A 26,655-nucleotide genomic window follows, 5' to 3' on the forward strand; every position below is an offset into this window, starting at 1 on the left:
GTGGGTCATGCTGGACAGAAAAGAAATACATCTGTATATCAGACTGAATTGTAACTATTAAAATGAATATATTGTAACAGAGGATACTGAAAGAACAAAGGTTAATCTCAGTCCAACTAACTTTAAAAAATAGTCTGAAATTAAAATATCTGGTTTAGGCCATAAATATTGTATCTTACAGTTCTGATTGTAGCCAGAGACAAAATGTCTGTGAAAAACAGGATGAGGAATCCTACTATATTGTCTTTAGGAGTGAAGTAATTGCTACCCTGAAGAGTGGAAGTTTTTGAAATGGTTTTATAGCTTTCAGATGCTATAACACATCTCAGCAAAGCTCTGTGTATGTATTATGACACATATGTGCTAAATTCAGGTTCAGTTTGTAGGGAAGAGACTTGTGTGGGAACCAGAGTCAGATGACCAGATGTATGTTATGTCATTCTGTAATCCAGCACTGAAATGATGTTTTAATACTAGATGAGAAAGAAATCTCAGGACAGTCTGTTTTTGAAACCTGACCAAGAAGGGCTATTCACCTACATTATCTTGCCTTGCTCTAGTAAATGAACTAGAGGACAGTAATTCTTTAGATCAGTCAGGAAAATATAGTGAGATTAGCTAGGTATTGTTTTTATGTATCTATGTGAATCTTTTTGTCAGTGTTATCTTTAATATTTCCTGTGCTGAAACTCTGGTGTTTGTTGTAAATAGATATTTAGTATTTTCATGTTCTTTTATTTATTATTAAATATATTTAAACTTTCCATTGTGGCTGGTCTTTTTTCAGAAATATTTAATCTTTGAAAGTGCTTATATTTATCTGGTGACACTGTGGCCACTCCTGAAAGTCTTGTTACATTGGTCAAACAGTACCATTTGTATAAGTGTTAATTTTATACTCTGGTAAGAGCCTTAAAGTAGATGACTTTGGAGTGTTCTGGTGGTAGTATCTACTTTATAGTCTGGGCAGATGGGGCATAGCTGGTAAATCTCTGCCAGAGTTTTCAATGTGTGTGTGTGTGTGTGTGTGTGTGTGTGTGTGTGTGTGTGTGTGTGTGTGTGTGTGTGTGCGTGTGTGTGCGTGTGTATGTGTGCGTGTGTGTGTGCGTGTGTGTGTGTGTGTGTGTGTGTGTGTGTGTGTGTGTGTGTGTGTGTGTGTGTCTGTGTGTGTATATGAAAAATCAAATCTCAAATAGTCTGTGCGTTAGCTACTTGGAGCAGGGGCACAGAGCACTGGTTTTATAGAGAGGGTGGTGGAGGACTTGGCTTGGAACACACCGCTGAGGACTCAACTCTACAGATGTGGTCAGTGTGGAGTCTTATTTAGGGCCTGAAGAGAGAAAGGGAATCCTGCCCCAGGATGGGTGTGTGTGTTCCCTGTGTGCTCTTAAGGGAAATTGTGCTTGGTGCAGAGAGCGCTGAATCTGGAAATACTGTGTGTATCTATCTTTCTTCCACGTGAATGTCCCTCACCAGTGTCAGTGGTGATGACTGAGGCTCCTTGATTACTGGCCCAAAGAAGGGATGTCACAGACTCCCATGCAGACATTAGCATTCTTCAAGAAGTCTATCTCTGACTAAAAAATGGTGCCAAAGCTCTTGTCTTACACTCAATGCTAAGAAGTGCATAATTGCACCCTTTGGGAAGTCAACCATCCTGGCTAATTACCATGCTGATAACCTAGTGATCAGGATTCTGGGTACACATGTATACAGCAGCATTACCTTTGACCACCACGTGACCACAATGTGAGGAAATCATTTTATGTTGTGCAGCCTATAAGTAATGACATAGCATCTACATCCAAAGAAGTTATTGTCCTACTATACTCTGCACTTATCAGACCAATCATAGCGTACAATGCTCCCTTTGGTATGTACCTTACCAGGCATATGCAGCAACTAGAGTGACCTCAGGGGTTCCTTACAAAAAGAATACATGGTGTAACAAACCTGCCTTATGCAGAGCAGCTTAAAGCCCTTTCCCTTTACTCATGCTCCTGTAGATTGCTGAGGGTTGATTTATGCCTGGCTTACAAGGCATCAGCAAACTCCACACTTATAAATCTCCTACATCTTTGTAAGTCAAACAGCACAAGAAATACAAGGTCTAGGGACTGAAATTTTGACTGTGACTTAAACAGAACACACTGAAATGACAGATATGTGTCCCAGAGACTGCCCCTCTTATGGAACAGGCTTCCAATCCACGTGAAGCTGAGTTCATCTATTACCCAGTTTAAACACACCCTAGAGCAGAGGATGGGGAATAGGAAATTTACATCGGGCCTGGCACCAATGTGACATGTCCCTTCTATACAGAGGTAGCTTATAAATGCCTGCCTTCCAATGTCTTATTCGGATACAGGACATCATAATTTTTTTGGAAAACTTGGCTAGGCTTAGAAAGGCCCCCTGGGTTGTTAGTGTAGTAACAATCTATGAATCTATGAAGAAATTTCAAACCTCTTTCTGTCCCAGAAAGATGCATATTGCAATGAAACTCATTCATTTTAGTCAGGCAGAATCATACTTTAAGAATAGTCAGATACTTCAGACTTCAGACTTTCAGATATTGATCCTCTTGGTTTATTCAGACTTGGACTGTTTGTTGCAAGCTAACAAGCAGATACACACTGAAAGGGCTTGCAGAAGGACTAACATAGCTCTGTATACTCTGGAAAAGGAACCGAAGACTGCGATATTGTATCTTGCCAGTTCTAGCACTGGCAAATCCAAAAGGGAGATCCACTTTCAGGGAGGGAAAGTGGAGTGTGCCAGACAGGGCATTTAACAAGGACTCCTTGCAAATGAATTGGACTTTAGTCTACAAGATAAGCCAGCATCAAAGTTTATTTTATTTATTTATTGCATTTGATCACCCGGGTAGTCCACTGGGGCAGAAGAACCCATTTTAAGTGGAGGTCCAGGGAGAAAAGCTCCACGTTTAACACATATAGACAAGAAATATGTTACAATGATACAGGATATATAATACAACAGCAGCAAATACAAGAACATTATGATTACATATGCTAGATTATTAACAGAGGTAAAATTGGAGATGATCATTATGATTAATTACAATAGATTGGTAACAGAAGGTGGAATGGAGACAAACAGTGAGGAAAATAGCATATAGTCATGGAATGAAACTATAAAATAAAGGTAAATTAAATATTGAGTGAGCAGAGAAGAAAGAAAACAGTGTGGTAATGTAGGTGTATTCCAGGCTCAGAGTGAGAGGAAAAATGAGTAGGGTTGGTTGAGAGAAAGGGAGATTTGAGTGGCTATAGAGAGAAAAGGAGAAAGATAGTGAGAGGGTCAAGTTATGTGGTTCTTAGTAGAGGTGCAAGTGCATAACCACTGTGAGGAGAGATGAAGTTTAAGGTATTTTTTAAAGTTAGAAGCATTAGACATGGCTCTGCATGGACGGGGGAGGTCATTCCATAGTTTAGAAACAGTAACAGAGTAGAGCATTTGACCAGCAGAGAGTTTAGGTTTGTCAGTGTTTAACAGCATTTTGTTCTCTGACCTGAGGTGACGATTAGGATGGTAGATGGTCAGTATACCACTGAGAGATGGGCAGGCTGCTGGGAGGTAAATAAGTTTATGGGCAACAGTAAGTTCTAGGTATATTAGGTGATGAGGGAGTTCAAGCCAGTCTAGTTGCTGCAGTGTGGTGCAGTTGTGGGTGAAGAATCTGGCATTTATAGCAAATTTGGCAATTTTATTGTAACATGAGTTGAGTTTGGTTTTTAGAGAGGACTGGATGTTGATGAGGATGGAGGCACCATATAAAAGAGTTGGAAGCAGAAATGATGAGGGAAGAGCCTTTCTTGCAGTGGAATTGCAAGGAATCATCAGTTTTCTGGATCTCCCCAAAGACTGAGTGGATAGAAATGCAAAACTATTTCACAGTGCCCATTGAGGGCCAAAAGACTCTTAATCAGTGACTTAACTCTTGTTTGAATTGAACAGTGACTCCTTTATATGTTGTGTGTTTTGTTCTAATGTAAGTAATTTGATGTTTATTTTTCAGACTTTCCTGGTGTATAGCAAGTTCATTTTCATTTATTGATGTCTATGGAAATTAAGTTAATAATTTAGTTCTTATGTGCTAATAAACTCTGTATATATATATAAAATTTTTCGTGGCTCATGCTAGCTGTTTTAATTCTGGCGGGACTGGTAGAAACATTTCTACTTCGATAGGGAACTGGTAACTACAGGGTTATAAAGGATCACATTTAGAGGTTCATTCCCTCTCTCTCTATCTCTGCCTTCTGAAAATGGGTTATGGGGTAGGTGCCTTAGTGTTAAGTTTTAGCGGTGAGTTTTGGTAACCCTATACTTTATTAGAGTTTTTAATTAAATTGTTGACTGTGTTGAGAACATTATTACAACCCCCTGTGATTCTGGTTAAATCAGGGCCAGCATATCACCAATAAAATGAGGCACTGGATAAGTTGACAGCAGCTCAGACTGAATGTTATTTAGAGAAATACATTTTAGAAGAAGTAGTGTCAGTAGCCCATATAAAAGTGATTATCTTAGTTGTACAGCAGATGGTTAAAAAGCTAGTAGCATTATTTTTAATTAATTTATTAGCAATATTAATATTTTTTAATTCATTTAATTTTGGATTGCCCAGTTCAAAGCCATAGGTGGACCCTGAGCTGATTTTTGCACACTAGACATTGAAGAAGTATTTTTTCATCACAAAGCTTATATCTAAAGTTATGGAACTGAGTTCCAGGTATGTAATTATGCCTATGTACTTGACTCTCAGGACAATCATTGAATATAATGCTGCATTTCGTATGTACCAGTTCAAACAGTTGTCACACTTGGAGTGAGAACAACATTTTTTCACAAAATAATAAAGGGCCTAAAGCCCTAAATTTTCAAAAAAGCTATGCAGACCATCTCAAAGCTTTATGCCTCTCCATGATATCATATGGACTACTAGGAGGTGTCCTCTGCCTCACATATAGTGCCTCAAAAGACCCTACCCTGTCAGACCTATTACACTTTGCAAATCTAATAGTAGCATGAACATCCACTCAAGGGATACTGATCTGTTTAACAACATAAATAGAACATGGAGGAATAGGTACATATCACAGAGAATACCTCTTCTGTGGAATCGTTTTCCACTCCATGTGAAACACTTTTCTTACTCTATTTTAACAAAATTTGGATGAATGGATGGGAAACTGCACATTCCTCCCTGGTTTGGCTTCTTCTCCTTCACCCCATTAACCTTCACGTGCCTCACTGCTCTTTTCCTCCATCTTGTTTACCTAAACTAACCTTTTCTTTATTCTCAAATATTCCTAAGTTCTATCTACCCATAGACCATGTCACTGACATCTAATGCTTTAATACTGCTTTCAAGCAAGTTATCTCTAGATTCATACCTAGTTTTGTACAGCATTCCAAATTAATTTTCATACCGTATTCTGGTGGTGCTGCTGCGGTAGTGTTGTCGCCTCACAGTAAGACGCTGTCCGGTTCGATTCTCAGCTAGAGCGTCTTCTGCGTGGAGACATGCGTGAATGAGCGTACCTTCATTGAAGGTTGTGCATCAGGGCTGGTAACTCGGCACGTAAAAATCAACTACCAATCATTAGCAGACCGGAGTTCCGCTGTGGTGACCCCTAACCGGGAAAAGCCGAAAGACACAACAACATTCTATTATACTGACAATTTTATCTTCTTGTGTTTTTTAATCGTAACTATTATATTCATTTTTGTTAAGTAATTTTGGAGATTTTCTACTTGGCCCTCCACTAAAAATGGGTATATTGAACCCAGTTGGACTTTCCCAGTTAACAAATGTCAATAAATAAAAAAATAAATGAATAAATAAATAAATGGGTTTCATGCGTAGAAGCAACAAGTAAATATCCTAACATTTCCCTGTTCTGCCCACCTCTGGGTTATTCATGCATAAAATATAAGGGCTAAAAACTTCAATGGGAATGTAAGCTAGGCTTCTTACATTCCTCAGATCAGCCACATGGTAAGTACCTATGAAACTGTGAACCTGTAAGGCAGAGAATTCAGTCTTGGTCAGGGGACCCCTCTACTGCACATTATGCACCCGAGCTTATTCACACATTGCATGGACACTTACAGACTGTCTATATTCACCCATGGCACATTTTTTGAGATGAGAGAGGAAACTAGAGCACATTATGAAATTCCGTTTAGAATGAAGGATAATGTGCAAGCTGTGCATATAGGACAGGAAAAGTTAGAACCAAACTAAAAAACCACATGCTCTGAGGCAGCATTACTAAATACTGAAGCACTGTTGAAGTTAATAACTCAGCTCAGAATGAATGAACTAGTGCAAAAGCAAGCTGGATAGCAAATTTTACTCACAGGGGTGTAACTGAAAAAGCTCAGTATATGCTACGTTTGCTTAGACCACAGGGGAATTAACAGCTGGTACAGTAAACAGAATAAGTAAATGAAAACTGAGAAGGGAATTTGAGTTATGAAATGACAAGATATTTCTTTATTTGAGGTTAGTATATTTATACAATGGACTACCTAAAGAGGTGGTGAGCTGCAATTCTACTATCTGCATAAAAAGGGTTTAGACAAGTGATAGGTTAATAGTGCTACTCCAGTCCAATGTTCCAAATGAAACCACCAAAGGTGTCACGATAAAAAAACAGTTTTATTATTCCAAAGAAATGAGTGCTTTTGTCTGTATATATCCAAAGACTTCTTCAGATTCCTGATATAGACAGATGAAAGCGCTCATTCTTGTGGAATAATAAGACAGTTTTTTTATCATAGGTTCATAGGTTCATAGGTAGGTACTAGGCTATCTGCCCGAGGGAATTTATAAGCCTAGCCAGAGTGTGTCGGCTTTCGCCGCCCCATTGATTAATTAACTGATCCTCTGTCAAGCTGAGCCAATGAAGTGATCGCAGAGGTGTATTTTCTGTTACCCATCCATTCGTCAAGGTTTCTCTTGAAGAGTGTTAGTAAGGGGCTCTGCCTGATGTAGTTTGGAATTTTGTTGCAAAGCATGGGGAGTCTCTGTGACAGGAATCTTTCCCTCCAGCATGTTCTATTTATTGTTGTGGTGAGGTTTAGCTCGCTAGAGTGCATGGATCACAGTAACTTGGATTTCTTTAGGTGGAGCATGTCTATCAATTCTGAGTTAGACCTGTCTTTGTAAGTCAAGCAGACATCACCTCTGAGTAAGCGATATGCCACTGAGTACAGACGGAGTTTTTTCAGTTGGGTTGCATAGGACATATGTTTGAGACCAGTAATCCTCTTGGTGAGGTACTTTTGTGGTCTTTCCAGCTGTTGGAAGTGTCTTGTGAGGTACATCCCAAATGGGGCATTCTACTCTATGATGGGTCTAATGAGTGACGAGTAGAGGGGCACTATAACCTCCTTATTTCTAGATGCAAAGCTTTTAGTAATTAGATGGGCTGCATAGAAGGATTTCCTAACTACTTTGGCAATATGATTGTCAAAGGAGAGATTACTATCTACCTGGATCCCAGATCTCTTATTACCTCTTCTGTATTAAGGGGGCTGTCACCTATGTGGTAATTCGTGGGTGTTTTGTTTTACCCAAATGGGATGACTATGCATTTTTTGCATTTAGCTTGAGGCCATAACTTTGACACCAGGTGTCCGTCTCAGTAAGGCCCTTTTGGAGGATGTCCATGTCAGCCAGAGAGTCAATTATGGCAACCAATTTGCAGTCATCAGCAAACTTGTTTAGCCATAGTCCTCCTGTGTTTGCCTATACTTCTGAGAAGTATATGCCGAACAGTAGGTGGCCCAGGACTGAGCCTTGCTGGACACCACTTGTAACTGGTTTAGAGTCGGACCTTATTCTTACCATGTGAATTCTGTCTGTAAGCCAGTTGGCAACCCATCTCGTGATGTAGGGGTTTATGTTCAGGCTAGTGAGTTTTTCTGTAATACCCGAGTGGGGAATGGTGTTGAAAGCCTTGGTGAGGTCAGGGTAGGCTGTGTGAACCACCTTTCCCTCGTCTATGGCCTTGGTGACTGTCTCAAAGAAGTCAACCAGGTTTAGTAGGCATGATCTGCCCTTAACAAAGCTGAACTGGGTCAGGTCAAGTGTTTGGAGGTTCCCAATGTCTTTGTTAATGAGTTCCATGATGATGCACTCCATAGCCTTCCAGACCAGGCTAGTCAGGCTTATGGGGCAATAGTTACCAGGGTCAGTTGTGGCCCCTCCTTTGTGGAGAGGAATAACCATTGCTGTGCACCATTCTATGGGCATGTAGCCTGTGGAGAGGCTGAGGTTGAACAGCATGTTTAGGTGGGGGGTTAGTTCGTTCTGTAGTTTGTGCAAGACGCAGCCTGGGACACCATCTGGTCCCACTGATGCTATGTTTTTGGCTTTTGAAAGGGCTGTTTTCACCTGTGCGTCTGTGATTTTTGGGACACTACACTTTTCCAGTATTGTTGTGGGCCCTTTTGGAGGTGAGAGGGAGGTGAAGTTTGCACTAAATCTATCTGCCAGGATGTTGGCAATATCAGTAGGTTCAGACACCTTTGGTGGTTTCATTTGGAACATTGGACTGGAGTAGCACCATTGTTTGATTATCTGGTTCTTAGTTTATGGCAAGTGATAGAGTAAGACTGAACAGGTGTCTAACTAGCTGTGTAGCACAAGTTACTTTCAATGTATAGGACTAATAAACTAATGGCCTTCTCTTGCCAGCTATTATTTTTATATTTATAGGTCCATTTGTCACTATGCAACATGATGTATATCATGCACTATATGTTTTGTTTTACTGACTAATTTATTCCCACATTATTACTGAATACAGTAGAACCTCTGTATGTTGGCCACCCAAGGGACTGTAACAAACTGGTCAACATAAGGAACTAGGCCTACTGTACTGATACGTACATGCACCTTACTTTCTCGTACAGCTTTTATTAGAGAATATCATATGAAATCATACATAATCAAAACACCGCAAAATCATATATACAGTATCACACAAAACCACTGTATTTACTGTTTTCTCATGGTTTAATCATTCTTTCTGTAAAAAAAAGAGTCAGTCTTGGTCTGTTTCTTATTCTGTGGTGCTGTGTTTCATTTTTGGTACTGTTGCTATTTTCTATTGATTACTGTTTCTTATTCTTATTACAAATGTAAATGGAGAAAGCACTCTCAGCGCTAGCTACACCACTCAGCATACCTGGACATTTTTCCACAGCAGATGACTACACCTGCATTATCAGGTGCCTGACATCCTCTTCTTTTGGAGTCGCTGCAATTTCTGTGTCATCCACACTTTCATCTTCCACTTCAGCTGCTTAATGCACTTTTACGTTGGTCTATACTTCAGTCAATATCACTTGGAAAATTGCTTCTGGGTCAGGTTCATTACAAGTTGCTCCCTCATCATCCATTGCAACAAAACCTTCAAAATCTACTCCTTCGAATTCTGCCATGGGAGATGGACTGTCTGATGGGGCCAAACCATCATGCTCTTGGGTTATGACAAATCCAAATTTCTTGAAACACTTCTGTATTTTTTCTGGCTGAATTTTATTCCAAGTAGAACTGATCCAGAGGACAGCATCTAGAATGCTAACTGATGCAGTGGATGACATTGCTTCCACAGGCGGATCCAATGTTTGTGTTTTAGTAATGACCCACTGCAGGAGCTGGGCTTGGTAGTGCATTTTAAAAGTTTTATGATGCCTTGGTCAAGAGGTTAGAATTTTGAGATCGTGTTTGGAGGCAGAAATTTCAGTTTCACGTTTGTGAGATGATTCACTTGTGGGTGGCCAGGACAGTTGTCTACTGTCAATAGAATAGACCAGTTCTTCTTCTTCTTCATTTCTTGGTCAATACCACTTACGTACTCCAGTCATCCATGCACATTTGTTTGATTTCCAAGTGACAGGAAGGTCTTCGGGCTTTAGGTTCTTGAATGTAAGTGGCTTTGTCAATTTATCATTCACCAAGGGCTTTAGTTTCTCTCCAGTTGAGCTAGTGCAAAGCAGAACTGTAAAACATTCTTTGGAAAGTTTTCCGCTCTTACATTTGTCACCCTTCATGACAAGGCTCCTTTCAGACATTGCCTTGAAAAAGAGTCCGCACTCATCAGCATTAAAGATGTAGTCAACTTTGAAGCCTCTGGCGAAGTCCAGGAACGTTTTGATGAACTCTTCCACAACTTCTACTGGAACATCATTGGATTCACCATACAAGACTTTCTGGGAGATCTCATGTCATAGTTTAAATTTCTCAAGCCAACCACTTAATGCTTGGAAATCTGCCACCCCTAATTCCTGTGCAAATTTTTTAGTCACTTCTTGGATCATCGGCCTGGAAATTTGGGTGCTAACTGCCCTCATTTGTTGAAACCAGCTTAATGTGGCTTTATTGACTTAATTGAGGAAAGTTTTCCTCCTTTTCTGCTGTAGGTCTCCACTTTCCTTACCATGTCTCACCAAATACTCATATTTACGTTTTTGGATGTGCTAACTGTAGTCTTGCTAACACCGAAATGTTCAGCCGTCTTTCTATGGCTGCTGCTTTCCAGGAAATGTAGAAGATCAACCTTTTCTTTGAATGTCAGCTCTTTGAGTTCTTTCCTTTGGGCCATCATGTCTCGAGTAACTGAAAAATGTTTTAGTAATTTTAGGATGTACCTATAATTCAGACTAGTCCTTCACAATGAAAAACTCTTCAGCAACACATGATAAACAGTAGGATGTTGGGCCTAATCCAACACATAATAATAAAACATGAAAAAAGAACTTATACTACAGAAAAAATAATACAACTAATGGGCAAAGCCCACATCTTCTATCCCTGGTGTAGAGTGGACTCAATTGGTCAAGTTATAGAGGGTAAATTAATATTGTGTGTCACAGTCTAAGTGGTCAAGATACAAATTATAGAGGTGGTCAATATAGAGAGGTCGGTCTTCCATTGAGTACATGTGGTGCATGTCCGGTCTATGAAAATTAGGCCAACTTGAGGAGGTGGTCAATGTAGGGAGGTGGTCAACTATGGAGGTTCTGCTGTAGTTTGATTATAACTGGCAGATGTACTGATCAAATTTCTTCATACGAAAAATAGGTTGTGTGTTAAATGTGAATCTTGACCAGTATCGTGATTTATTACTCAATAGCCATTATCACTTGGGTCATAACTAGAAAGTTTTAATTAAATCACAGCAAATAGCCAGTTACTAAACAGTAACTTATTCATAAACATGTATCACAATGCCCACCCTGCTGTTCTTTTGCAATCTTGTTATTCCATACTGTTAGAGATCTCTCTGTTGTTCTTCCTATCCTCTGCAACTTGTACCACTGCTTCCTTAATACCTTCACACTCTTGATGCAGATCACTAAAATCTCGGTAAAGAAATAGCTTTGCAAGTGTGTTCATATGCTGTCTTTTCTTGTGGCACCTTAGTTTCCACAGTTAATATCTTGAACTGCTCACTATCACATCAAATACTTGTTCCACTGATTCATTTGTAGGTAACAGTAACTTCCCTCTTTTGCATTCTGTGTCCAAGATGCAACAGTTTTAGACATCTGTGCTGTCCTTTAAATGACATTTTCCACTCCCCAGATGACCTTTCTGACACTTTATTGTACCACCATCCACAGGTGTAGTTAACTTTGAAAGACTGATTCCCAAGTTTCAGGATGCACTCATATTGGGATCTCAACAGTGCTCTGGACTGTGGCAGTGCCTGCTACATTTTTGAAGAATGCATTTCCAGCACACCTTATCGAAGAATTTGGTTTAGTACTCTGAACTGAAGATGTCATATTTCCCATGAGGGATGTATTTAAACCATTCTTTACATTACACTGAACTGTATTTCTGCTAACCTGTAGGACATCATGTGGTTCTTTCTTCTCATATGTAAAATGAATATTTCAAAGTTTAATTTCTTAATTATTTCACAGATCACAGAATTGCTTCTCCCCAATACTAGGCAGCTACCCCACTCCTTCTCCTGTAGAATTCCATGGCCTTAACTCAGTGTCATCTTTGCCACATTTGCCATAGCAGACTTAAATAAACTGACACTAATGTGCATGGAATTCTGCTATTTATTTTGGCTTGTTGAATTAGCATCATAGATGGATTTAACCCTGGTTGTGCCCTGTCCTACATAAGTTCTAATAGTGGCACAGCCAGCAGAAGAGTTAGCTTGAGAGGGGTAAGAGTCTGGAGCTGACACAAACTCCACTAACACTGGGGGAGTGGACCATCTGAAGTGGCACTGCTGGACCCCCTCCTGGTGAATGACCATGCAGTAGATCTCAAGGTACAGGAATGAGAGGAGGTATATCCTACCCAGAGGTCAATGGTGTGTTCCTTACTTTGTTGTTTTATTCCATTTTATATTTGTGCCTGAATAAATTCAATGGTGTGTTCCTTACTTTGTTGTTTCATTCACCCTATCAAGAGGGGTACTTACATATTATCGCAACCACATTTCCAATCTGTGATACTTTGTTATGGTTTGACAAAAATATTTTCAAAAAGTAGAAGCTTGTTTTGTTTTCTTTAATAATGTTGTTTTCATATTGTAACTATATTCTGTGTAGTATGTTTTGTATAGTCTTTGTAATGTTATTAGGTTACTAGTTTGAGTATTTGAATGCTGGTAGCATATTGCATTGTATTGTTTACTTGTCATTGATGAACAGATGACTGAAAGTCTGGACTGTTGATCACATCTGAACTTTTACACCTTCATATCATACTTGATCAGTCAAGTTTCCTCAGCTCCATTTTGGAATTGATTAAACATAAATGTATTGAGAAGTTGTTACAGATAAGTAATCGTTGAGGTTTGTCTGCATGCAGTGTACTACCTAGATTGCACACACTTGTTGGTAATGATGGCAGTGCTCCTGTTATATGTGTTAATAATAGATCTGTACAGAATGGCCATGAGTTTTGTCGAAAGATACGTTAGCAGTACCAGCTGTTAAAGGCACTGCTATTAATATTTCGGAGAACTGTTGAACTGATTTGTGTTAAGATCTGTATGGTAACTGTGTGTCTGATTCATCCTCAGGTTGTTTGTAACAATTGTCATTTATTTCTGAAGAATAACATTGGTTCATAGCAGTTTATGGTCTGCATTTATTCAATTAACACATTTTTGCCAACAATTCTGTGCCGTTGCACTGCTTCTCCATTCTACAAAAGTGCATGTTTCTTTAAATCATCATTTACATTGCAAGTAAACATAACCTTTGATATTCTTTCAGATAGTTGGCTTTACAACTAAGTTATAAATCCATGTTTCACTTCTTCTATTTCCTCTCAGACTACATGTCAGGATGCTTACGTGTTATCACAATCAGATTTCGAACAGGAGAAACAGCTGTATGGCTTGGAAAAGAACCATTTCTCCTGTTTGAAATGTGGTTGCGATAATACATAAGTACCTCAAGAGGCATGTCCACTCTAGTTAGCAATAAAGACAGGCATGAGCTGAAATGCTGAGTGTCTATTATTTATGGGGGAAGGAATTATTGTGGCAACCAAAACATCTACAATTGTCATAGATGATGGTTACCAAGTCTCTGGCATGTGATCTTCACTGCTGGATACAAAATCAGAGTCTTTATGGCAGATTCTCCCTGAAATTAAAGCCCCCCCCCCATAGGTGATGCGGTATGATAATGCAGCTGTGGAACATGGGGAGGAGTTAGTTAGTGGGTAAGCTGGGGGGATGTTTTGTCCATTTGTAACCTCCTTTAAATGAACCATGCTTAGGTAGTATTTTCTTCCAAAATGAAATAAAGAGCAAATCACAGATACTTGGAATATCGAAGACCCCTGTAGAGCTTCAATATTCAAAGGTGTGCATTCTGTTACAGTTACAAAGAAACAAATACACACAAGTGAAGAAAAGATCATCTTAAAATGAGTGGCAAGAGCCCAGCTTATGGAAAATGGGAGTAGTGGAGCAGACAAGAGGAAGACAGCTCAGCTGCTAGTGGAGCACTATCATCCCCTGGCTGCTAGTTAAACAATCCATCCTCCCCAGTCACCAATATTCCATTTGCAGAGGTAGCTCAGTGAGATACTTTCATTGAAAACAGATATTCTGACCTGGGTACATAATGCTATACTTTTTCTCTTGATGAGAAATATTACTTGATTTTAATATCTACTTGACTAGCACTACTTCAATCTTAGACTGACATCATAGATTAATAGCAGACTGGAAAGGCATGCAATATTCCAAGAGCAATAGATATTTTATTTAAGATTGTCATGTCAGAAGTGGAATTAAATGAAGTGCTTAATTACATATTATGTGTGCTTGATGTGGAGATATGAACAGCCTTCAGATGTGTGAACTCAAATTAAGTGGTCACCCTACTGAGCTGTTGGCACTAGTTTGATTTAGGTAAGCCAAAGCTGATTCCTCTTAGTGAGTCTACCAAGGATTAATCCAGCTCTGGCTCTAGTCCTTTAATCCTTTCTTTTCCGGCATTCATAATTCCTTTTGTGAATGTATGCAAGGAATGTGGTGGTGAAGGGAGAGTGGTTTAAAAGATTTCCTTTCTTCTCCAGTCAGTTTTGCTAGTCAACAGAGGGTTGTTTTAAAGTTCTGTACCCTTGTTGCTTTTACAGGAATGCACCTCCCTATCCTTCTCCAGTGCAGCAAACTGCTACTGCTTGATACGTTGACACCCAGTTCCGGAGAGGGATGCTGTACACCCAACACACACAGTTGTGCAAGATTTAGAATGTCTGTGTGGACTGCACTTCATTGAGCAGTTTCATCAGCAAGAAAATATTAATTTATTCATAAATAAGCTTCAGAAATAAACTCTGAATTCATAAATTCATCCACCTGCAGCACAAGAACATGAAGCAATCATCAGGCCACAACAGAAAGTTATAACATCCAAGTCAAGTATATTATTACATAATTCACAAAGTTACTGCAACACACAGACATGATGTAATACCTTTTGTTGGTCCAAGATAGGTTTTGCAATTACTCGACATAAAACTGCTCGTAACCCAAAAGCTCAAGGAAATGCACAACCTATGTTCATCCACTACAAGTTGTTACATCATGTCTGTGTCTGAGTACCTTTGTATTTTCCATTACTGAATTAACACAGCATTTCTTAATTGTGTTCTACCCTCATGTCTGATACAATTTATTATTACATGTAATAAAACATTTTGTAATACAAGAGATGAAAGTATATGCAAAAAGGCAATTAGTTCACTCACCTTTGCATTTCCCCAGTAAAGTATGGATAATATTTTGTATTAATAATGCTGTTGTGGCATACCCAACCAAAAGTTAAATTCCTTAATACTTGAAGACATTTGGATGTACCTAGAATTCTAGATCAAATGCATAAAAAAGAAAAAAAAAACTGTAAGGTCATTTAAAATGCCAACATGGCTTACAGTTATTAAAAAAAAATGAGATGGTTTCCAATTCATCTTGTGTTTCTTTCAATCAACAAGTTTTTATTAGGTGACGATGGTATATTTAGTCCTTCATTTTTGATGCACCCATTTTAGTACACTATCAGGAACTAACTCACCTATGCTAATACCTGAAGAGATGATGGGGTGACACCCTTGCCAACAAATGTGATATTGGACTAGCACCATTTGCCTTAATTGTGATGGTACAAATGCACCACTGCCACCAATGTGACACACAGATGGATGGAGTGCACACAGGCCATTTATAAAGTTGAATCTTTGGCCCAACACTCCCAGATCCCTGTATCATCACTCTATCTCTCCAGTCTGTCTCTGTGAGCAAATGTCTTTCATTACCCCTTTATCTATGATTAGTGGCTGTCACACAAAGTATTATTCACACACACACACACACACACACACACACACACACACACACACACACACACACACACACACACACACACACACACACACACACACACACCTCCCAAGAAAGACTGGTAGAATTCTCCAATTCCCACAATCTTCTTGCTGGCATGGTAGTACTGCCACCACCCTGAAAATGCAAGAGACTTCCAGTTACCTACTGCTATTAAATCAAGCAAAATATGAAATACACCAATTAATATTTCTTTCATTGTTATAGGCCTTAAACACTTCAAGGAGAGACACAAGCTATACAGCATGCTAACTAAAAAGATAAACAGCAATAAATGATTATTGTTATAGCTAACTAAATAAATAAATACCAACATAAGCACTTAAATAACTTTACACTAGTAGTAAAGAAACATGGTGCACATTTAGAGCAAAATATACATAGGTTGGCATTACATTTTTAACATTATATTTTAAATGTTTCCTTTAGCCTGGCATTACCAGTGGCTTCACACAGGAAATAAAGAAAAACATTTTTGTATTCCGTTTATTCCCCTGCTGTCTGATAGTTATCAACCATCCTGTGATTAACTAGTCCATTTATTCATCCACATTTGTAAGAGGCTGGCATCTAGGCAGCCCTCAGAAGATTTTTTTTTAACCCTAGCCCTTAGTGCTTGAAGTACATGCTCACAGATGCAGAGGTCTGTGATGTCTTTCTTTTAGGGTGTGCATATTCCTGCACATACCTCATGAAAGCTAACATATAACTTGGGCTTTGTAGATTGAAGCACACATCTCTGGCCTTTACATTGCATGCTGTGCACTTTACATTGCATGCTGTGCACCTCTTTATCCAGTAGGTGGTAGAACTGCAGAGGACCAGACCACACCCTTTCTCCAGGATGATTGAACTCATGTTCATTGCACACTCTCACCTTCCCCTGTCTGAATTCCTTAGCACTAAAGCTGCTAATTGATCTTGGGTTATATGGATGATAGACAGGGTGTCATCCTTCTATGTCATGAACCAGAGCAAGATGTAAAGAAAATGTCTTAGTTGGCTTCTTATTCTTACTTAATTTCTTTAGTCCCCTCAACGTGTGTATGTGACAAGGACAGTATGGGCACCAACTCCCCACTATCAGTCATTTCCATTTAGAATGTATGTTTATTTATTTATTTATTTATTTATTTGTTGCATTTGTTTACCAGGACTATCCAACTGGGCCAGGCAAAACCCAGTTTTAGTGGATGCCTAAGGAGGAAAGCTACATAAACATAAAACATTTATAAGTACATCATAATTGCTGTAGTATGATAATTAGGCAATGGATGCGTCAGGTAAAATATTTCATGGTTGCATACAGACATACAGTAACAAACGCAGAAAACATCTTACAATGAGTTAGTGTGCTAGCAGTGTCCAGTATTTAAAATAAAGTAAATAAACTTTTCCTGGAAAACAATAATGCTGTTTTTTTGTTTTTGTTTTTAAATTACATTAACAATAAATGCAAGCCCTTCATGATTCACCCATTGTGACAGTGGGGCTTTCTTCTCACTCTATGCTAGGTACTCCATATAGGAATACTGCAAGATTTACACTCTACCATTGCTGACATTTTGAATATAGAGAAAACCAGGTCTGACATTTTTCATAACCTTTCCATCTTTATCTGATTGCCCTAGTCCAGATCTATCATAGGTTCATAGGTTCATAGGTAGTATACCACCTTTTAAATTCTGTTTAAAGGTGTAGAGTCAACAATCTTCTTAAATCATCATGCTCTGTGGCATAGCTATATAAAACTTAACAATGACTTAGAATTGACTAGTCATCTGTCCAGTCACTAAAGAAGCCAAATAAGAAGTGAGGCCAGTGCTAGCCTACCCATCAGCAAGAGACCACAGGCTTACACTTGAGAAAAAATGGTAGGCAGTGGAACCATGAGACTATCAAAAAAAAAAAAAAAAAATATATATATATATATATATATATATATATATATATATATTCCAGCAAGGCACAGCAATTGTGCAGAACTGCACACTTACAAGGTAGCCTAGTATAGCAGGTACTACCTACAAATATAGACCACTAGGGAGAGCTGGTAGTAGAAAAAGAAAAAGAAGTACAGAAATGTCTAAAAACGGAATGCAGGTTTCAGTCTTTAGGTACTGTCTACTAATGTAAGTTTGTAGTGTATTACTGGGCATAATTCTTCTCAAAGGACCTTTGAACTCATTTCAGGAACTTGGCCAAATGTTTTCCTGGCATCTGTAATAACCCCTCTCATAAACAATGGCATGTCTATGCCCAGCACTTTGCAGAACTCTCATTATATACTGTGCAAAATTATGTTCTAGATAAGCTCTGAGAAAGGCCACTTTAGCTCAGAGGTAAAATGATAAGCTGAGCTGGCTAAATATTTGCGCAAGAATGTTGTAAATACAAAATCACTACTAATATACAATTAAAAGGCTCAGCAATTCCTTCACCTCATATCATCACTGTGAAAATATTTTTCTTTTAGAGGTATACTTAAATCTGTTTTTGCAACCTACAGGAGAGTTCACACTGACATTTTCAAATCTTTCTTTGTGCTGAACTATGATGGTGTTATTGCCTATATTTATGAGTTAGCATGATAAAATAATATGGCAAAGACTGGAAAATACTGAAACACCCCAGCATTATAACACAGTATTTAATTAAAAATATTTCCTTATAACTTTGGATATGGTGAATATTTTCAAAAAAATGCCGCAATATAGCCAGTTTTTCAGAACAGCTGATGAAGGTCAGAACGTGCCGCTTAACAGATCCATGCTTTACGAAATTACTTTCCACGTTATACGCGACATGTTTCAATACATATATTTCCACCTTAGATATATAAGTGGCATCGGCTCCACATCATAGGGATTTTAGCCTTGATTATGCCACAGATTACTTGGCTTTGATTAGCAACTCTGTCACTGGATGAGCTGTCTGCAGTGGGGAGGGTGTGAGGAGAGGATGATGGTTTGTCGATGTTGTTGGCAGAGTCTTTGCACAAGTAGTCGACACAGCAGAAGGCCCGGGGTTGTAGCTCATATGTTAGGGATATATAAGAACACAAGCAAGTCAAGAAATGTATACAGTTTAGTTGAGATATGGGTATGAGAAAGCATGCATTTGCAAAGGTTCATAGCTGGTATTCCACTATTCTTTTTGGTCAAGGGGAAAAACGTAACAGGGAGTGGGTGACAGATGCTCACAACACTGAAACTAAAATATTGATGAAATCCTAGACTGAAAAGAGGTAGAAAGTGAGTATTGTGTTTTCCACACTTTCTCCCTCTTCTCCATGTTTGTGTGATCCCAGAGTTGCTGTACACACGCACACACACACACACACACACACACACACACACACACACACACACACACACACACACACACACACACACACACATATATATATATATATATATATATATATATAATTTACTTACATTTGTTTATCGGGAAATTCTAACTGGACACAGGTCCTTTTTCAATGGAGGCTCGGGGAGAAAAGCTCCACAGAATAATAAATGAGCAGCACAGTACATGAAGAACAGTTGAAGATTCATACAATAGACAAATAATAAATACTGCAGCAAACATTAGCTATACATACAATATGAAACATAGTAATGAACAGATATACTAATATCTAGCTAGAGGCTAGGAATAAAGGTAGGATGTATATACAGATAGTACTAAGCTCAAACGGATACTGTTCTAAACTCATATACTTAAATCTTATATACAAATATTGCACTAAACTCAAGCAGATCTAAAGCAGAAGCTCCACATGAGGGTGGAACAAGCTAAAATGGCTAATGGGATGGAAGGGGACGATAGAGGAGTAAGAGAGGAGGCTGAGTGAGTAGTATATGTGGTAGTGGGAGGAACCTAGGTGTAAGTCAGTTGGATATGTATTTGAAGTTGAGATGAAGTGAGGTAATTAAGCATGTTATAACAGGTCTGAGAGATTGAGTGAGGCGGGAATGGGAGGGTAAAGGGCAAGCCAGTGCCTGCAGAGGAAGGAATGCAATGATCAGACAGTGTGAGGCAGGGTGGCTAGGGGAGGTAAAAGGAGGATTACTAGTCGGGATATATATATATATATATATATATATATATATATATATATATATATATATATATATATATATATATATATATATATATATATATATATATATATATATATATATATATATATCTAATGTTGGGTGTGAAAGTTTGTTTGCCCCCTCCAAAAAAGTAATTTATATTTTACAACCCTGACAAAGTCATTGTTTTGACCTGTAACTTCCCAAAGTTTTAGATGTTTTGGTGTTGAATAATCTTGTGTTAATTAAATGAGACATGCTTATTCATAGTGGATCCATTTGGAGCATACATAAACTCTCTTAACTCATCCTAATTTCACCTCCCTGTCCTGATGTTCTAAAATTGTTGGGGGTCAAAAGAAGAAATGGGCTGATAGAGGATGAGTGCTTTAATAGCTGCGGGATGGTAAGGCAAAAAACATAGGACATAGAAGATATCGTAGGAGACACAAATGTCATAGCACAAAAAATATATCTAAGAAGTTACTGATAGTCTGCAAAAGATGGATAGAACAATTACAGTATTGTGAGCCCATAGTTGCTTCATTGGAATGACCCTCATAGGTGACAGTTTTGTATAGTTTTGAATAATAATTAAGATATTTATTCAGGTTACCCTTGGCAGATGATCAGTGTCATCCACTGTATAAATGGGCAGAATGGAGAAAAAATAATGCATTTTTAATTACTTACCTATGTTGTTCACCAGACATAGTCACCATCTAATTACTACACTGCCTAAATTAAGATTATTCTGCAATGACAAATGCTTGTTCATCACTAAGTCAAGTTGCGTCATCTGAAATTAACAATGCCATTACTGACTTCATTGTCCTTCCCTAGTGCTAAGCATAACTTCTTTTAAGACTTTTCTATAGCACACTGACAATACAACATATCTATTATTTATTGCTAACTGAATAGAACCCACTGAATACATGTACTAGTTTCATGTGTGACTCAAAAGCTGTTCTCATGCTAATTTTCTTGTTCACAGTCAAATATGGAGGTGATAGCTGTAAAGTCGAATGTCTGATCGAGAAGGGAATGCTTTTTTCCCCCCTCTCAAAGACACATTAAATGAATGTGTACAGTAAGGCACATTTCAAGAATTGGAGTCTTTGCGCTTCTGAACTGATAACAGTGAGTGATAAACTTTATGCACAATATACAATGCGCCAACATGAATATGCACATGTGCTTGGTTGCTGTTATCGAGTAATAAGATAAGGAGAGGGAAAAGTCACTTTATCTGAAATAAAGACAGAACTGTTCTGTGCAGATGCAGCTGACATAATTCAAGCACTAGTGTGAGTATATCTCTTTTGTGCACATTTTAAGTAATATTAGCGGAACTTCACAGAGAGTGTTTGCCTTTTACTCTTTAACTTTGTTCTGTTAATATAAAATGACTTGTACGGCAGATGTGCAATGTATGCTATCAGAGTTGATCAGGCTCTTTAAAGTAACTGCTAAAAATTAATGATTATTTTGCAAGTTATACTAGGCATGTATGTCTTTTTTTATCAAGAAAATCAGTCTGTTTGTGTACCAAAGACAGTCCTTTTCAAAATAAGAAAGAAAAAAAAATGCGTCTTCAAAAGGGCGGAAGCCCTTAAGGTGTAGAATTCCTGTATACTATGAGATACTGGAGAGTTTTTGTCTAAACATGAGTTGCCTGTAATCTGTGTAATGGCCTCAGGGGCTACATTTCCTAATAACAAGCTCAACTGGTTTTCCAGCATTTCTCCAGCCATCCTCCACCCCTTCTTCAGAGCATGTGCAAATCCTCTGATCCATACTCAGGTTGGGACTTGTCACAGAATCAAATGTTCTCTGCAGCAGACTGTTTAGTGCAGAAGAAAGCAAAGAGAACTCTTGACTCTGAAGATTAAAACATTTTTATTTTGTTTGATTTGTTTCTTTTTTGCACACCATTCTGTTGTCAGGCAATTAACCTGTTCGGACAGGCTTGCAACAATCAGCTTTGAGCTTGTATTTAATAATCCTTTTATAAAATGTCATCATGGGTGGTGTTTTTAAAAACAATTAGCAAACATCAGTCCAAGTTTAATACACGTGCAGTGTGCATTGATTACATTATCGTGTTATTTCTAGGTCACTTGGACTATGGATCATAGGAGGTTGAAAATAGGTCAAAATAGGCAGTATGCACTGTTTTACATTAATCCAAGGCTTTGATGACATTTACAAAGAAGTCCACCAAGTTTAACAAGCATGATCTGCCTTTAACAAAAACAAATTGGGTCAAGTAATCCTTATTATAATAATTTTGCTGTAACATGTATAATAATTAAGTATACTAACTAAATCATGCTTTTAATTACACATCATGTATTGACTAACTTCACCTTGCTTTAACTGCATATGTTTTTGTTACTTCTTTTATGTTTTTTGTATTGTCTTGCTTGGAGCTTTTCTCCCCGGGCCTCCGCTGAAAATGGACATGTATCCAGTCGGACTACCCCGGTTAACAAATGTAAAATAAAATAAATAATAAAAGGTTACTAGGCTATTGGACCTAGGGCCTTTACAAGCCTAGCCATGTTTTACCCTTGTTTCCCTCATAGACTGAGAGAAATAGTCTATATTTGCTCACAAATTTATGATCAGCACTGACTGCCCCTATCCTAGACGGACATACTATAGGTGAAACCTCCGGGCAAATTTACGGTTTCCCATTCAATTGTCCAAGTTATGCTTAAATAGGGTCATTGAGGAGCTTTGTTTAACCTGAATTGGGAGTTTGTTCCAGAGGCGTGGCAGCCTGTGGGATACATATCTGTCTCTCCAGCAAGTCTTATTTATGTTGCAGGCCAGGTTAAGGTCTCTAGAGTGAGTGAGTCTTGTCCCATTAGATTTGGGAATGTACAGCATTTCCATTAAGGCAGGGTCAGAGACTGCTCTGTAGGCCAGGCACAAGTCACTTCTAAGCAGTCTGTATGATACAGAGTATAGTGACAGTGCCTTCAGTCTGTCCATATAGATCATGTGATGAAGGCTTTGAATTTTCTTGGTAAGAAATCTCTGAGGTCTCTCCAGCTGCTGCGGGTGTCTGGTGAAGTACATACAGAAGGGACCATTGCACTCTATTATTGGTCTCATGAGGGATGCGTACAGAGGAGTTTATATAATTTTGGATGCTATTTCCTTACTTATGAGATGGGCAACGTAGAAGGCCTTCCTCGCTGCTGTGGACACATGATGATGGAAGTTAAGGCTGCAATCAACCTGCATTCCCATGTTTCTCACTAATGAGTTAGAACTTAGATGGGTATAATTTGCTGGGACTTCACCTTTACCAAAGGGGATGATAGTATATTTTTTGTATTAAGTTTGAGTTTGTGGCTTTGGCATCAATTATTTGTCTGTGTAAGCCCTTTTTGTAATACAGTGACATTGTTTTGTGTTTTAATGATTGCACCCAGTTTGCAGTCATCAGCAAATTTGGTAAGCCACAGGCCATCTATTTTCACCTGAATTTCTGAGAAATAGATTCCAAACAGAAGTGGACCTAACACAGATCCTTGTGGAATACCACCAGTAACAGGTCTGCTGGTAAAGGTGGAACCACCTACTTTAACTGTATGCATTCTGTTGGTGAGCCAGTTGGCTACCAATCTAATTACATATGGGTTTATCCCCATCTGGGTGAGTTTATCGATGATGCCTGAGTGGGGGATAGTGTCAAAGGCCTGGGCTAAGTCAAAATAGGCAGTATGCACTGTTTTACATTAATCCAAGGCTTTGATGACATTTTCAAAGAAGTCCACCAAGTTTAACAAGCATGATCTGCCTTTAACAAAAACAAATTGGGTCAAGTCAAGAGTTTGAAGGTCCCTTATATCCTTATTGATTAGGTCTATGATGATTCTTTCCATTGCCTTACAGATAAGGCTGGTTAGGTTTATGGGTCTATAATTCCCAGGATCAGTTGAGGGACCCCCTTTGTCCAAAGAGATCACAGTTGCAGTTTTCCATTCGAGTGGGGCAAAGCCAGTACTTAGACTGTGGTAGAAGAGAGTATGCAATGGTTCTGCCAGCTTCTGTTTTAGACCATTTAGTAAGCACCCTGAGATGTTGTTCAGTCCCACTGAGGCTGTGTTTTTGGCCTAGGAGAAGGAAGTTATGACCTGCTCATTGGAGATACTAGGTAGAGGACTGGTGATGATTATATTTTGGGGGTATGATTGGTGGGGACAGTGGAGTAAAGTTTTTGCTGAACCTGTCTGATAGCAGGTTGACAATTTTCACAGGTTCCATATGAGTGGTACCGTCCACTACTAGTTTGGTGCAAATCTGAGCTTTCCCTTTAAGATTTCAGATGTAGTTACAGAATGCCTTTTGATTATCCTTAACCAGGGATGCTAATTTGGTTTTGTAGTTAGCTTTGGAGGACTTAACAAGACATCTAATTTATTTATTCAAGCTGTGGAGGGTGTCTTTCCTCTGTTGAGGCCTTTTTTTCTTGTTCTTAGTCAGCAGTTTCTTTCTCTTGTTGTATAACTTATTTATGCTGGATGTCCACCAGGGTGGTTTGTTATTTTTGTGAGGATCCTGATTATTTAATCCATTCAAGTACAGCTGAGTCTGTACACTTGCATAGGTATTTATAAAAGGCATTAGTGTACTCCTCAGTATGGAGGACACTGCTGTTGGTGGTGAGTGGGGGTTTGAAACTATTTATGCTATTGTGTAGGAGGCTATAGTTTGCTTTGGAATTTTTTTTTACTTTTTTTGCTCGGGGTGGGGGGGGAGTAGTGAATGTTACTTCAAACAAAACAGATTTGTGATCTGACCTTACCCGGGAGGGGCCCACACATGGGGTGCTGCAGTGATCTTCTATGTTGGTGGGCACTAGGTCAAAAATATTTGAGCCCCTTGTGGGAGTTCTGACTATCTGTTCCAGAGCATTTGTGTTAACAAAGTCCAGGAACCTTAGGGCAAGCATGTTAGTGCTTGTATATGTTGCCCAGTCAATGGAGGGATAGTTAAAGTCACTCATGACTAGGGTATGTGGCTGTATTGTGAGTGAGTTAAATAGGTCCAGGTAGGCAGTGTGGTTTTCCTGGTTCATGGTGGGGGACCTATAGCTAAAAATGATGTGGGGGGGGGGTCTTTCCTACAATTAGCTGGACTTGGAGTAGCTCTAGGAAGTTGTACTGTTTAAACAGTCTTGAGGTGTAGTTGTCTTTGGTTTTGTTCATGTGGAAGGCATTGTAGCCTTGTATGGTCAGGGCACTGTCTGTGGACTTGAGCCATGTCTCTAATACTGCACAGATATCTGTGTCTTCCAAAGTAAGGAGTGTTTCCAGTGAATGCAGTATCTAATTTAGACTCCTAGCATTAAGCAGCATAACCTTGAGTTTGTCTCTAGAAGATGTTTTTACATCAGGGATTTTGTTCTTATTACATTGCCTAAAAAAAGGCACTATAGGGGAGGCAAGTACCTTAGCCAGTAACTGAAAGCCAAGAGGTGACAGGTGAAGACTATCCCTAGCAAAGCAGCATTTCTTGCAAACCTGTTATCCCAGGCTGACAGATACTGGATCCGCCTGGATTGACACCAGAAGCTAAGCCAATTGTTAAAGTTAATCATTTTTTGTTTGTAATGAGGCATCATCCTGGGTGAAGGTAGAATGCTGTTTAGGGCTAGGGACATACCTGCTTGGGACACATAATCAACAAGTTCAGTCATGTTTCTCTTCATATAATCTATTGAGGTATATCTCAAGTTGTTCACTCCAACATGGACTATGACAGAGTCATAACAGTACTTGTTGTTAAGAGACTTGAGTGTGTGCATGATTTGGTGGATCCTAGCACCCGGCAGGCAGTTGACCGTGACCTTATCCTTGTCCGGCCTGGAGAGTGGGAGATCTGCGTGTCTCACTATGGAGTCACCTATAACCAAGACATTTGGTTTTGAGGTATTTTGCGTTAGGGACTTGTTGGGTGAGACACTGGCATGTGTGTTTATATGTGCAGTGGATGCTGTTGGGACTGCATTGTGTATGGATGGTTTGCGTTTGGGAGGTCTCTGTTCTTTTGGTATACTTCTAGTAAGTACCTCCACGTATGTGGAAGATGTGAAGTGTGTGTGCTGACATACCATTTGGTACCTGATTTGCTGTTTCATGACAGAGAGCACTGATTCCAGATTTATAGTATAGATACATCTCTCACATATTGTATAAGCATGTTTTAGATGTAGAGGATTGTCAGTATACATGAGGCAGTTACTACATTGCCTCAGGATGCCCATGTCCATCAGGCCAGCTGGAGAAATTGTGAAAAACTGTCCTTCCATTATGTCAGTTTTGTTCTGTAGTAAGTAGTGGGGAGAGGGCTGGATGGAACTGGTTCTGCTGATGGACTAGTAGAATCAACTAAACTATGGAGGTTTGGGACTAGGTGCCTGCATCAATACCCTAAAAAGATGTGCAGCTGAATTGCTGTCCAGGCAGCAGTGTGGAGCTGTGTAGCACACAGAAAAACAGGGGAGCCTAGGATGATTCACAAGCAACTACCTAGGGAAAATTTGACTTTCTAAATCTTTGCATCTATAACAGGCAAAACTAACCCCCACTGCACGATGCACAGATTAG

The sequence above is a fragment of the Protopterus annectens genome, chromosome 8.part0, assembly GCF_019279795.1.
Source record: "Protopterus annectens isolate FY-2018-M chromosome 8.part0, PAN1.0, whole genome shotgun sequence".
In the NCBI taxonomy this organism is placed as follows: Eukaryota; Metazoa; Chordata; order Ceratodontiformes; family Protopteridae; genus Protopterus; species Protopterus annectens.